Source organism: Rhinoraja longicauda, chromosome 16 (genome assembly GCF_053455715.1).
Source record: "Rhinoraja longicauda isolate Sanriku21f chromosome 16, sRhiLon1.1, whole genome shotgun sequence".
NCBI classification, from domain to species: domain Eukaryota; kingdom Metazoa; phylum Chordata; class Chondrichthyes; order Rajiformes; family Arhynchobatidae; genus Rhinoraja; species Rhinoraja longicauda.
In genome coordinates this window covers 43,357,482-43,371,981 of record NC_135968.1, presented here as the reverse complement: position 1 = coordinate 43,371,981, position 14,500 = coordinate 43,357,482, and the positions used below count along the sequence as shown (strand labels likewise).

Genomic DNA, 14,500 nt, shown 5'->3' with positions numbered 1-14,500 from the left:
CGCAGCGGTAGAGTTGCTGCTTTACAGCGAATGCAGCGCCGGAGACTCAGGTTCGATCCTGACTACGGGTGCTGCACTGTAAGGAGTTTGTACGTTCTCCCCGTGACCTGCGTGGGTTTTCTCCGAGATCTTCGGTTTTCTCCCACATTCCAAAGACGTACAGGTATGTAGGTTAATTGGCTGGGTAAATGTAAAAATTGTCCCTAGTGGGTGTAGGATAGTGTTAATGTGCGGGGATCACTGGGCGGCACGGACTTGGAGGGCCGAAAAGGCCTGTTTCTGGCTGTATATATATGATATGATATGATATACCAAACTTCTGAACTCCTGTAACATCTGAAACTTTGAGCAGCTTATATCACTGTTAAATTATGCACCAGGCCATGGAGCTAATCTTCTGACATTGACTTCCACAGCAGGTCAGGCAGCATCTCTGGAGAACATGGATGGGTGACCTTTCAGGTTGGAGCCCTTTTTCAGACTGATTGCGGAGGGTGGGAGGGCCTTTACTATCTTATCATCTGCCCTTAATGTCTTATCTTACCAGTCTGAAGAAGGGTCTCGACCTGAAACATCACCCACTCCTTCTATCCAGAGATGCTGCCTGTCCCACTGAGTTACTCCAGCATTTTGTGTCTATCTTACTATCTTCCTTTGTCCCGCCCCCCTGACATCAGTCTGAAGAAGGGTCTCAACCCGAAACGTCGCCCATTCCTTCTCTCCTGAGATGCTGCCTGACCTACTGAGTTACTCCAGCATTTTGTGAAATTAATACATTTGATTTGTACCAGCATCTGCAGTTATTTTCTTACTATCTTATCATCTTCTTCCCCAAACCTTCCAGTGGACATGTAAAATCCTTGTTTCATGCCATCCCCATTAATTAGCTGTTGCTGTTTGCTGCCCACAAAGAGATGTAACGCAGAGATGCAGCCCTGGCCTGCTGTCACTTAAGCAGTGAATCCAACTTGAGTTGCAATGGTGCAATATGTATCGTGGTGAGTCATGACACTAACATGCAACATTTAAAAAACTGCACTAGAAAACTAATACAGATGCTCCTTGGCTTACGATGGGGTTACTTTCCGATAAACCCATCGTAAATTGAAAATATAGCCAGTCGAAAATACATTTAATACACCTAACCTACCAACATCATAGCCACCTAACCTGTCCAACATCATAGCCAGCGAACATCATAGCCACCTAACCTACCAACATCATAGCCACCTAACCTGTCCAACATCATAGCCACCTAACCCAGCGAACATCATAGCCCCCTAACCTACCAACATCATAGCCACCTAACCTGTCCAACATCATAGCCACCTAACCTGTCCAACATCATAGCCACCTAACCCAGCGAACATCATAGCCACCTAACCTACCAACATCATAGCCCCCTAACCTACCAACATCATAGCCACCTAACCCAGCGAACATCATAGCCACCTAACCTACCAACATCATAGCCCCCTAACCTACCAACATCATAGCCCCCTAACCTACCAACATCATAGCCACCTAACCCAGCGAACATCATAGCCACCTAACCTACCAACATCATAGCCCCCTAACCTACCCAACATCATAGCCACCTAACCTACCCAACATCGTAGCCACCTAACCTACCCAACATCATAGCCACCTAACCTACCCAACATCATAGCCACCTAGCCTACCAACATCATAGCCACCTAACCTACCCAACATCGTAGCCACCTAACCTACCCAACATCATAGCCACCTAACCCACCGACATCATAGCCTAGCCTAGCCTAGCCTAACTTAAACGTGCTCAGAACACATACATTAGCCTACAGTTCGGCAAAATCCAAAAAACGCTGGGAAGGCAGTACACTGTAGAGTATGGGCTGTTTACACTCGTGATGGCGTGGCTGACTGGGAGCTGTGTCTTGCTGCCGTTGCCCGGCATCACGAGGGAGTATCGTACCGCATGTCGCCAGCCCGGGAAAAGATCACACTTCAAAATTGGAAGTACGGTTTCTACTGAATGTGTATTGCTTTTGCACCATCGTAAAGTCGAAATATCGTAAGTCGAGGAGCATCTGTAGTCATTTATGAATCATTGCTTGCGCAGCTCTGCTGTAAAATCAGAAGATTTTAGAAGGCTGTGGAGGCCAATTCACTGGATGCTTTCAAGAGAGAGTTCGATAGAGCTCTTAATGATAGTGGAGTCAATGGATATGGGGAGAAGGCAGGAACAGGGTACTGATTGTGGATGATCAGCCATGATCACGGTGAATGGCGGTGCTGGCTCGAAGGGCCGAATGGCCTACTCCTGCACCTTTAGTTTTTTTGTCTATTGTCTATTGTCAGACAATCCACACAACTAATTATAAATGACGTACGTCAATAAAAAGAAACATCCTTTGCAAAAAAAAAAGACATTACTGCAAAAACACAACCAGAAAACCAAGCCCTCTGAAAGTGCAAACTGTGGCTTGTAGTGGTGCGTTGGTGTGGTTGGATTAGGGTAGTGCAGGGCGGTTCAAGAACTTATGGTTGTAGTAAAGTAGCTTTTCCTGTCCCTAGCGGGGTGGGGCATTAGGCTTCTTAACCTCCTGCCTTATGGTAACAGCGGGAAATAGACATGACCTGGATGAGGGAGGGGGGGTCCTTGATCATAGAGTGAAACTTCTTGTTTCAGTGCCTCATGTGGATGCTTTTGATGGGTGAGCCAGTGATGGAGCCGAGTCCCCCATTCAATGCAGCCTCTTACGCTTCTGTGCTTTGGGATTGGCATAACGCGCCATGATGGTAAGCCATTTCCAGACAGATTGTCATCATGCCCAGGTGTCAGGGGTTATGGAGAGAAGGCAGGAGAATGGGTTCAGGATGGAGAGATAGATCAGCCATGATTGAATGGCGGAGTAGACTGGATGGACCGAATGGCCTAATTCTACTCCCATCACTTATGACCTTATGGCCTAAAATCAGCCAGCTGCGAGAACTGCCATATAAGGCACAAGAACAATTGTTGTCTCCACTTTTCCCATTGAAATGACCTCAGTTTAAAAACTGTAGTAAAATAACTGCAGATGCTGGTACAAATCGAAGGTATCACAAAACGCTGGAGTAACTCAGCAGGTCAGGCAGCATCTCAGGAGAGAAGGGATGGGTGACATTTCGGGTCGAGACCCTTCCTCAGACTGAACATCATAGCCACCTAACCTACCCAACATCATAGCCACCTAACCTACCGAACATCATAGCCACCTAACCTACCCAACATCATAGCCACCTAACCTACCCAACATCATAGCCACCTAACCTACCGAACATCATAGCCACCTAACCTACTGAACATCATAGCCACCTAACCTACCCAACATCATAGCCACCTCACCTACCAAACATCATAGCCTAGCCTAGCCTAACTTAAACGTGCTCAGAACATACATTAGCCTATTGAGGAAGGGTCTCGACCCGAAACGTCACCCATTCCTTCTCTCCTGAAATGTTGCCTGACCTGCTGAGTTACTCCAGCATTTTGTGATACCGTCAGTTTAAAAACTAGTGAATTATTCAACAACTTTAAGTACATTGATTTTGAGATTCGTTTTCGTATTGGAATAAAGCAGTAGTTTTTCATCATTTGCGATTATTGATGTCTCTGCATTAGTCCTGGAGACCACAGAATAGCTCTCAAATATTGAAATATTGATATCGTGGCAGGGTTCTGTCCACTTAAACGTATCTAACTCTTTATCTGCATGGCAGACAGATATGTTTTCCGAGTCTTTATATATATTTTACTCAGTGTTTTGTCTATGGAAGGTATATTTCTTTGTGGCAGAGGGAAATGAGATTAGCTCCAGGGGAAACATTTCACTGGAGGGTCAGTGACATACACCCTTGTAGCCACCGAGACATAGGGCAGTCACGGTGGCGCAGCGGTAGAGTTGCTGCCTTACAGCGAATGCAGCGCCGGGCACCCGGGTTCGATCCCGACCACGGGTACTGTCTGTACGGAGTTTGTACGTTCTCCTCGTGACCTGCGTGGGTTTTCTCCGAGATCTTCAGTTTCATCCCACACTCCAAAGACGTACAGTTTTGTAGGTCAATTGGCTTGGCAAATGTAAAAACTGTCCCCAGTGGGTGTAGGATAGTGTTAATGTGTATGTAGGTTAATTGGCTTGGTAAATGTAAAAACTGTCCCCAGTGGGTGTAGGACAGTGTTAATGTGCGGGGATCGCTGGTCGGCGCGGACCCAGTGGGCCAAAAGGGCCTGTTTCCGCGCTGTATGGGGTACCGCAAGGTTCGGTGCTGGGACCCCAGCTATTTACGATATACATTAATGACTTAGACGAAGGGATTAAAAGTACCATTAGCAAATTTGCAGATGATACTAAGCTGGGGGGTAGTGTGAATTGTGAGGAAGATGCAATAAGGCTGCAGGGTGACTTGGACAGGTTGTGTGAGTGGGCGGATACATGGCAGGTGCAGTTTAATGTAGATAAGTGTGAGGTTATTCACTTTGGAAGTAAGAATAGAAAGGCAGATTATTATCTGAATGGTGTCAAGTTAGGAGGAGGGGGAGTTCAACGAGATCTGGGTGTCCTAGTGCATCAGTCAATGAAAGGAAGCATGCAGGTACAGCAGGCAGTGAAGAAAGCCAATGGAATGTTGGCCTTCGTAACAAGAGGAGTTGAGTATAGGAGCAAAGAGGTCCTTCTACAGTTGTACCGGGCCCTGATGAGACCGCACCTGGAGTACTGTGTGCAGTTTTGGTCTCCAAATTTGAGGAAGGATATTCTTGCTATGGAGGGCGTGCAGCGTAGGTTCACTATGTTAATTCCCGGAATGGCGGGACTGTCGTATGTTGAAAGGCTGGAGCGATTGGGCTTGTATACACTGGAATTTAGAAGGATGAGGGGGGATCTTATTGAAACATATAAGATAATTAGGGGATTGGACACATTAGAGGCAGGAAACATGTTCCCAATGTTGGGGGAGTCCAGAACAAGGGGCCACAGTTTAAGAATAAGGGGTGGGCCATTTAGAACGGAGATGAGGAAGAACTTTTTCAGTCAGAGAGTGGTGAAGGTGTGGAATTCTCTGCCTCAGAAGGCAGTGGAGGCCAGTTCGTTGGATGCTTTCAAGAGAGAGCTGGATAGAGCTCTTAAGGATAGCGGAGTGAGGGGGTATGGGGAGAAGGCAGGAACGGGGTACTGATTGAGAGTGATCAGCCATGATCGCATTGAATGGCGGTGCTGGCTCGAAGGGCTGAATGGCCTACTCCTGCACCTATTGTCTATTGTCTATTGTCTATTGTATCTCTAAACTAGAAAACTAAACTAAATTGGGAAGGGCAAGTTACTGAAGTGTCTACGGGCGTGACTCTTTTGGGACTAGTGACCACTGTTCTATTGGCTTTAAAATAGTTACGGATTAAGACACAGTGGGCCTGCGAGTTCTGAATTGAGACTTTGATGGTGTTTGACGGGAATTTGCTCAAGTTGTTTGCTGTAGGTTATTTCCAGGCAAAGGAATGCCCGGGAAGTGCGATGCTTTTGAAGGTGTGATGACCAGAGTTCAGGGCAGGCACATTCATGTTAGAGTGAGGACCGAGGCAGGTGCGAGTAGGGAAGTTTGGATGACGAGAGACACCGAGGCGCTGGTCAGTAAAAAACATGGAGGCATGGGAAAGGGATAGGTAGCTGGGTTCAAGGATATATCTCCGGAGGAGTTTCGGGAACTGCGTGCTTAAGAAGGATAGCAGGAGGACAAAAGAGGAGCGTGAGATAGCGCTGGCAGATATTGTTAAAGGGAAATCTAAAGAGATTGCGTGAATATTAAAGGAAAGAGTGTAACTGAAGAGAGAATACCACCCCTCAGACAACAAAAGTGGTCATCTCTTTGTGGAAGTTCCTCAATGAGTATTTCTCCTCTGCTTTTACAATTGAGAAATACATGAAGACAATAGACAATAGACAATAGGTGCAGGAGGAGGCCATTCGGCCCTTCGAGCCAGCACCACCATTCAATGTGATCATGGCTGATCATTTTCAATCAGTACCCCGTTCCTGCCTTCTCCCCATAACCCCTGACTCCGCTATCCTTAAGAGCTCTATCTAGCTCTCTCTTGAATGCATTCAGAGAATTGGCCTCCACTGCCTTCTGAGGCTAAGAATTCCACAGATTCACAACTCTCTGACTGAAAAAGTTTTTCCTCATCTCAATTCTAAATGGCCTACCCCTTATTCTTAAACTGTGGCCCCTTGTTCTGGACTCCCCCAACATTGGGAACATGTTTCCTGCCTCTAACATGTCCAACCCCTTAATAATCTTATACGTTTCGATAAGATCTCCTCTCATCCTTCTAAATTCCAGTGTATACAAGCCTAGTCGCTCCAGTCTTTCAACATATGACAGTCCCGCCATTCCGGGAATTAATCTAGTAAACCTATGCTGCACGCCCTCAATAGCAAGAATATCCTTCCTCAAATTTGGAGACCAAAACTGCACACAGTACACCAGGTGCGGTCTCACTAGGGCCCTGTACAACTGCAGAAGGACCTCTTTGCTCCTATACAGGGACAGTTAGTTGTAAATGTCTTGGGGACAATCCGTATTTCAGTCAAGGAAATGACAAATATCCTAAGGTATATGATTGTGGATGATCAGCCATGATCACAACGAATGGCGGTGCTGGCTCGAAGGGCCAAATGGCCTCCTCCTGCACCTATTTTCTATGTTTCTATGTAAGTAACATAAATCTCTTGGGCCTGATCAGAAATATCCAAGGACACCGTGGGAAGATAGGGGAGAAACTGTGGGTGCTCTGGCTGAGATTTATGAATCATCATTAGACACGGGTGAGGAGCTGGGAGACTGGAGCATGGCTAACGTTGTGCCTCTATTAAAGAAGGGCTGTAAGGAAAAGCCTGGGAACTACAGACCAGTGGGTCTAACGTCGGTGGTAGACCAAGATTAACAAATTGCTCGCACAGTTGAACAGTGCAGGAAGATTTATGGCTTGGTGTTCATTTAACCTCCCTCTAGTAATGGTGCAGTTAAGCAGCAACACAAGCAGGTGGGGAGGCCCGTTCATGCCATAACTGTTGATTCCTCTGTGCTACCAGCTGAGGCAGGGATAAAGAAGAAAAAAACTCTCATTCCAGCCATGGGGAAAGATCACACCCTTGCCTTGCAGGAATGTCCCTTGAAAAACATGTCACATTCCGCAAAGGACTGAATGCGCTGACCAAATTGACAATAACATTTTATTTTTTGCAGTTTTTAATTGATTTCATATCTATTGTGGAATTTCTTTCCTGTGGCCTTCTGCTGTTTGAAAAATCAAATGTGCGTTCTGAATTTTTGTAGAGTAGATGCCAACATTTTTTTTTTCAGAAATCAGCATGCTCTAAAATGAATAAGTTGACATCTTCATGCAAGTGGCTGACTGCCTTCACGCCAAAAATATAGACAACTGCCATCAAATCCAGTCTGCCTCACTGCACAAGCCATCTGGTGCCACAAATCCCAGTCCCATAGTTTAAACATAATGGAAGAAATGAAATACACAGCAGACAACAAAGTATTCTCAAATCAGAGTTCTCAAATCAAGCAAGCCAAAAGTGATGAAAATGTTCCTGGCTGATTCATAAATAAACAAATCCTAATATAAGCATATTATAAATCCTAATATAAGCATATTTTGTCTAGAAATACATTAACAGTTGGTGAAGGTGTGCAAATTTATTTACAAATTTGCATTTATTTTATTGGTGAAATTCATGCTTGCTGTTCAATGATAATTTATTTTATTTGATACTAGACCAAGTGGACCCGTTGGGCCCAAACCTCTCCTGCATTGGTGCAGCATCCTCTCCTCCCCCCCTCCCCTCTCCCCCCTCCCCTCCCCCCCCCCCCACTCCATCCCCCTCAACACCACTCTTCCCCCTCCCTCCCTGCACCCCCCCCCCCTAGGAGATAGATTTAAACTTTAAAATGTGAATAACTTTAAAAATATAACTGATTTCAATGAAACTTCTTTCATTAGCACCAACGGGACGACGGTGAGTAAGGTGGGCCTAAAATTCTCACGCTATCATGTACCGTTTTGGCTGTAGTTCAGGAACAAACAAACAAACAAACGAGAGTTTTAGTATATAGATAATTACCAATGAGCATCAGAATTCAGTACCCTCCTATTTTATATTTATTTAGTATCACTTTCATTGAGAACTCTGGCAGCCTAATTGAGAACCATTGAGGACATGTTCTACTCCTAATTCCAAATTCTGACGTCAAATTTCTCTTTCCTAATGAATTGTAGCCCGTCTCAAAAAATGTGCTCTAATATGTTCATTGAAAAGGGATTTTTTGGTGTGTAATGTTTTGTGTGCTCAAGTGGTTGGGTTGGGTCTCTAGCACTCTTCAATCCACATTTATTTACTGATGCAATATTTACAAAGGTAATGGGGCAAAATAGAACATGGCACTGCCCACATTTTCGACTGCCTTTAGGGTTGTGAAATGACGGCGATTGATTCTTATCAGACATGAAATGTGGCAGGTACCAATGTGTTAAACTGATTTGACATCTTTTAATTGGATGTACCGTCATTTTAACATATTTAGCTGAACAAATGTGAGCAGCATTAAGGACAGATTTTTCTCCCTCAAATACCCTCTCACAGGGACTATTTCAAGTGTTATTGGAATTCAATACACTTTCGGTGCTATCCACGGTTGCTTCAAGTTTGAAATCTGCAAATAAGTACTGAGGTGATTTGTTTTTGCTACTTGCAAACTTTCTGCCTACCAGTTGCCCCCACACATAACTGCACTGATAGATCTTCGGGTGGCACAGTGGTGCAGCGGTAGAGTTGCTGCCTCACAGCGCCAGGGACCCAGGTTCGATCCCGACCTCGGGATGCTGTCTGTGTGGAGTTTGCACGTTCTCCCAGGTATCCGCCAGGTTCTCCGGTTTCCTCCGGTTTCCTCCCACATCCCAGAAAGGTGCGGGTTTGTAGATTTAATCGGTCGCTGTCAATTGCCCCCAGAGTGTAAGGAGTGGATCTTCTTATCGAGTCCACATCACAAGATTAGAAATTGTTCAGCCAGAGCTGAACACACGTCTCGGCATCTGCACACAATGGCGTCTTGCGCTTTTTGTGCTTCGTGTGCGAGGCGGTGGAAAGATTGGTGGACACAGGGCCGCGACGTGAACGCTCTTTCCTTGACCCCAGGGAGTGGATGAGAAAGCGGGATAACATAGAACTGGTGTTAATGGGTGATTGATGGTCGGCGCGGACTCGGTGGGCCGAAGAGCCTGTTTCCTCGCTGGATCTCTAAACTCAACTCAACTCAACTCAACTCAACTCAACTCAACTCAACTCTCAAAACTCAAAACTCAAAATTCAAAACTCAACTCAACTCAACTCAACTCTCAACCATCAACCATCAACCATCAACCATCAACCATCAACCATCAACCATCAACCATCAACCATCAACCATCAACCATCAACCATCAACCATCAACCATCAACCATCAACCATCAACCATCAACCATCAACCATCAACCATCAACCCTCAACACTCCACCCTCCACCCTCCACCCTCCACCCTCCTCTCCACACCCTCTCCACACCCTCTCCACACCCTCTCCACACCCTCTCCACACCCTCTCCACACCCTCTCCACACCCTCTCCACACCCTCTCCACACCCTCTCCACACCCTCTCCACACCCTCTCCACACCCTCTCCACACCCTCTCCACACCCTCTCCACACCCTCTCCACACCCTCTCCACACCCTCTCCACACCCTCTCCACACCCTCTCCACACCCTCTCCACACCCTCTCCACACCCTCTCCACACCCTCTCCACACCCTCTCCACACTCTCTCCACACTCTCTCCACACTCTCTCCACACTCTCAACTAACCTAAATCTTCCTTTTGGAACTGAGCATAACTGTGTGAATGCACAGAGACCATTTAGAGCAGACAAGGCAAGAAAAGAATGGAAGAGATTTCAGCTGGATTATAGGAAAAAAAACCTGCAGATGCTGGTATAAATCGAAGGTAGACAAAAAAAATGCTGGAGTAACTCAGCGGGCCAGGCAGCATCTCTGGATAGAAGGAATGGGTGACGTTTTGGGTCAAGACCCTTCTTCAGACTGATGTCAGGGGAAGGGGGGGGGGGGACAAAGATAGGATGTAGTAGGAGACAGCAAGACTAGAGGGAGAACTGGGAAGGGGGAGGAGATAGAGAGGGAAAGAAGAACTATCTGAAGTTGGATTATATGTCTACCTACAGTAGTGAAGGAGCCAACTGCTTCTTGAACTTCACCAAAGGACTAAGGTTCCAAATGTCTGTATCAAGGTTGCACTGAAATGTACCCTCTACTGATCTTGAAGTTTATGGCGGAACATGGATTGCGTTGCCAGTGGCTGTAAAGATGACATGTCTGTAAAGATGTGATGTCTGAAGGGTCTTGACCCGTAGCGTCACCCATTCCTTGTCTCCAGAGATGCTGCCTGTCCTGCTGAGTTACTCCAGCAGTTTGCGTCTATCCTCCTTGCAAAGACAACGGTGGTTACGGATTTATACGCATCAAGGCTGACACTAGGAGCTCAAGACCTGGACTCAAGCAAGAGGAGGAGAAGAAGGATGAAGATAAAGATGAGGAACAGGTGGAGGAAGGGGATGCTGTGGGTGTGAGGTTTACAGTAGTGCTCAATCTGTTGAATTCATCGCCTCAGACGGCTGTGGAGGCCAAGTCAATAGATATTTGTGTGGCAGAGATAGATAGATTCTTGATTAGTACGGGTGCCAGGGGTTATGGGGAGAAGGCAGGAGAATGGGGTTAGGAGGGAGAGAAAGCTCAGCCATGATTGAATGGCGGAGTAGACTTGGTGGGCCGAATGGCCTAATTCCCCTCCTATCACTTATGAACTTATGACCTAATGCAGTTTTTTGGGGGGAGGGGGGGATTGTTGGTGTGTGGGAGGGTAAAGCATCTCAGGTTAGAGCTTTAACTGATTGTAATTGTTAGTCGGTGAGTGAAGGGAGTATACCAGTTTGATCAGTGGCTGAAATATGTGGTTAAGGTGTTAAAGCTTGCCAATTGAAGCTCTGTTCAATGATTTAGAAACATAGAAACATAAAAAATAGGTGCAGGAGTAGGCCATTCGGCCCTTCGAGCCTGCACCGCCATTCAATATGATCATAGTTGATTATCCAACTCAGTATCCCGTACCTGCCTTCTCTCCATACCCCCTGATCCCTTTAGCCACAAGGGCCACATCTAACTCCCTCTTAAATATAGCCAATGAACTGGCCTCAACTACCTTCTGTGGCAGAGAATTCCACGGATTCACCACTCTCTGTGCGAAAAAAAACGTTCTCATCTCGGTCCTAAAAGACTTCCCCCTTATCCTTAAACTGTGACCCCTTGTTCTGGACTTCCCCAACATCGGGAACAATCTTCCTGCATCTAGCCTGTCCAACCCCTTAAGAATTTTGTAAGTTTCTATAAGATCCCCCCTCAATCTTCTAAATTCCAGCGAGTACAAGCCGAGTCTATCCAGTCATTCTTCATATGAAAGTCCTGCCATCCCAGGAATCAATCTGGTGAACCTTCTCTGTACTCCCTCTATGGCAAGAATGTCTTTCCTCAGATTAGGAGACCAAAACTGTACGCAATACTCCAGGCGTGGTCTCACCAATGCCCTGTACAACTGCAGCAGAACCTCCCTGCTCCTATACTCAAATCCCCTCGCTATGAATGCCAACATACCATTCGCTTTCTTCACTGCCTGAGCTCTCTTGTGAGGCCACCGGATCCCTTGCATTATTGCATGAGGCCATTGGAGCTAATCTCCTGACATTGACTTCCACAGCTCAGTGCCTACGCTATCTTACCATCTCCGTCCCCACTGCGGCCTTACACCGTGGAGTGGTGCGTCCTTTCCTGGAGACCCAGCCCGGTGCTTCAAGCCGCGGGCGCTGCGCGGTCTTTAACATCGGGAGCTGCGATCCTTTGCCGATCCTCGAAGCTCCAACCGCGGGGCCTGTGGACTTTAACTCCGTGACGCCCGCGGTCTCTGGTGAGAAGAGGCCGACTCGGGAGCTCCATGCCGCGGAGAGAGTTTCAACCGTCCCGACGCTGGAGTTTCGATCACCCCGACGCGAGGGCCTCGGACATTGGACCGTCGGCAGCGGCGACTGTGGACGGTTCAACAGCCCCGACCGCGGGTGAACAAAGAGGAGGATGATAGAACTTTATTACCTTCCATCACAGTGAGGAATGTGGAATCCGCTGTGGTGGATGTTCATGTTAAATTAATTTTATGTGGCTGTGTGTTTTGTTGCTTTTTACTTAGTATGGCTGTGTGGTAACTCAAATTTCACTGCACCTTAATTGGTACATGTGACAATTAAATTGAATCTTGAATCTTTTTCCTTAAATCGCCCAATGTACACATCAAACTCTTGCTTCGTGCCATCTCCAATGATTAGCTATTGTTATTTTCTGCACTGCATTTCATCACCGACATGACTAAAACCTCCAGGTATCACAATGGACCGAGCCGTTAATCACTTTAACCAAAGCTTTAAAAAGTGTGGAAATGAAGAGCTGCAAGATTTTGGTTTACAAAAAGAGACACAATGTGCTGGAGAATCTCAGCGGGTCAGGCAGCATCTCTGGAGAACATGGATAGATGACATTTCAAGTCGGGACACTTCTTCAGACTAAAGGGCGTGGTAAATAATGACATTGGCCTATTGATATCACACCTGAGGAATAATGTGCTGTCTGAAGAAGGGTGTCGACCCAAAACGTCACCCATTCCTGAGATGATGGCTGTCCCGCATGTTACTCCAGGTTTTTGTGTCTATCTATTAAAGGATTGGCACGATACAGACACTACTATATCAACCAGGTACCACAGAGTGGTGTACTCTCTGACCTGTGCTGTACGGGCAATGGATCTTGACAACCCAGGATCCTTGCAACTGTTTTCAAGGGTTGTTAGGTACGAACTTCGTAATTTTTTTTCTTCCAATAATGAAAGTTACACTGGGAAAATAACTCTAAATTTTAACTGTATCAGATGGGAATTAGAGTAATAGAGTTATAGAGTGATACAGTGTGGAAACATGCCCTTCAGCCAAACTCGCCCACACCCAACATCAATTTCCCAGCTACCCTAGTCCCACTTGCCTGCGCTTGGTCCATATCCCTCCAAACCTGTCCTATCCATGTACCTGTCCAACTGTTTCTTCAATGTTGGGATAGTCCTAGCCTCAACTATCTCCTCTGGCAGCTTCTTCCATACACCCACCACTCTCTGTGTTAAAAGGTTACCCCCTCGGATTCCTATAAAATCTTCTCCCCTTCACCTTGAACCTATGTCCTCTGGTCCTCGATTTCTCTACTCTGGGTAATAGACTCTCTGCATCTGCCTGATCTATTCCTCTTATGATTTTGTATTCTTTTGTTTTATAAAGTGATGTGAAAGTTATGTGGCGTCTGCTGGATGCAGGCCAAGTGCTTTGTTTGGCAGGCCAACTCGCTCTCTATTTATACCTTGTCAAGGATTAATTGGAAATGTAAACGTGTTGGAGGTGTTGATTGCTATTTAATTCATTTAGTACCATGATAGTTCATGCTGATTTTGATTGGCAGCCAAGATGTTGCATCGATGGTATGGTATCTTTTTATAATTCATTGTGAAGACAGTTTAAAAATAGAAAAGCCCATCAGCTAAGATTCTTCCCTCATTTTTTCACTGGTTTGTTGTACAAGTTGGGAGCCTAATGACAGATTGAACGGTACTAATTTCTTAGGTAAAATTTCACGATGAACTGGTTAAAAAATGTTTGGACAGAATCTTGGAACCATCCTTGCTCTGAATTAGAAAATATAAATTACATTGCTTCCCGCATCCTCAAAGGCATGCTGGTGGGGTAATTTTCCACTATAAATTATCCGTAGCACAGATGGAAGAGAGCTGGATCAGGGGAGAGTTAACGTGGTAATTAAGAGACAATAGGCCAGTGAGAAATATTTCGGAGAAGGTTGGTTGAGATTGAGATTGGTTGGAGAGCTGTCATTGACTTAATGGGCCGAATAGCCTCATGCACGGTGGCACTCGGGGTGGCATGGTGGCGTAGAGACCCAGAGACCGGGTTCGATCCCGACTACGGGTGCTGTCTGTACGGAGTTTGGACGTTCTCCCTGTGACCTGCATGCGTTTTCTCCGAGATCTTTGGTTTCCTCCCACACTCCAAAGACGTACAGGGTGTCTCAACGATGCCCAAATGCTTCCACAGTGCTTTCTATCTAGCTGCAAGCTGCGATTCTTTACTTTGGACTGTTTCTGATCTCCAATGTTTTTGGTTTACAGTGGTCACAAATGTTACATTCCCAGTGCTCCTTAGCTTTAGTTTGGTTTAGTTTAGAGATACAGCGCGGAAACAGGCCCTTCGGCCCACCGGGTCCACACCGAC

At 46.1% G+C, this 14,500-nt stretch overlaps 1 protein-coding gene across 1 annotated transcript in view; it reads left to right on the top strand.

The window, feature by feature from the left end:
• dntt (deoxynucleotidyltransferase, terminal) overlaps nt 1–14,500 on the top strand; it is a 349,907-nt gene that overhangs the window by 54,414 nt on the left and 280,993 nt on the right. The gene's annotated exons all lie outside the window — the stretch shown is intronic.